Genomic DNA, 510 nt, shown 5'->3' with positions numbered 1-510 from the left:
CGCTCCGTCAAAAGTGATAAACTAGAAATATCCAACTTCGCATAAGTGAGAATTTAAAACGCTTTTACATGTCGAAACTTATGGAAAGCAAGAAGGACGTATCACACACCGGCATTTTACACTAGTCATATTTATCACACTATGTACAACGCTTTATTTCTTTATTTGGATGGACGTTTGAGCTATATACTGCCTCTGCCAAGCATTAGGTCAGCTGTGGTTCCATGCCTGTGCACAGCGGGACCCGACGTCGAGGGGTGAGTCACCAGGTGAGCCTCGGGTCGGGGAAAAAATCACCTGATTGTGCGAATTGAATCATCCCCGTTTCGAACGAAGTTTCAACACGGCTTCGAACTGCGCGCAATCAGCTGCTGCTTCAGCGAACTAGATCGAACTCACTTCGGATCGCTTCGAACCTTTTCCCGCCCGGCTTCATCGTGAACCTCGTCTCGGCTCTGTCAATCGGGGTCCTGGCTGTGTTGAGATGATATCGGTGAGCATAAACCACGT

The sequence above is a fragment of the Penaeus monodon genome, chromosome 29 (genome assembly GCF_015228065.2).
Source record: "Penaeus monodon isolate SGIC_2016 chromosome 29, NSTDA_Pmon_1, whole genome shotgun sequence".
Classification (NCBI taxonomy): Eukaryota; Metazoa; Arthropoda; class Malacostraca; order Decapoda; family Penaeidae; genus Penaeus; species Penaeus monodon.
Note: the sequence above shows the minus strand (reverse complement) of the source record.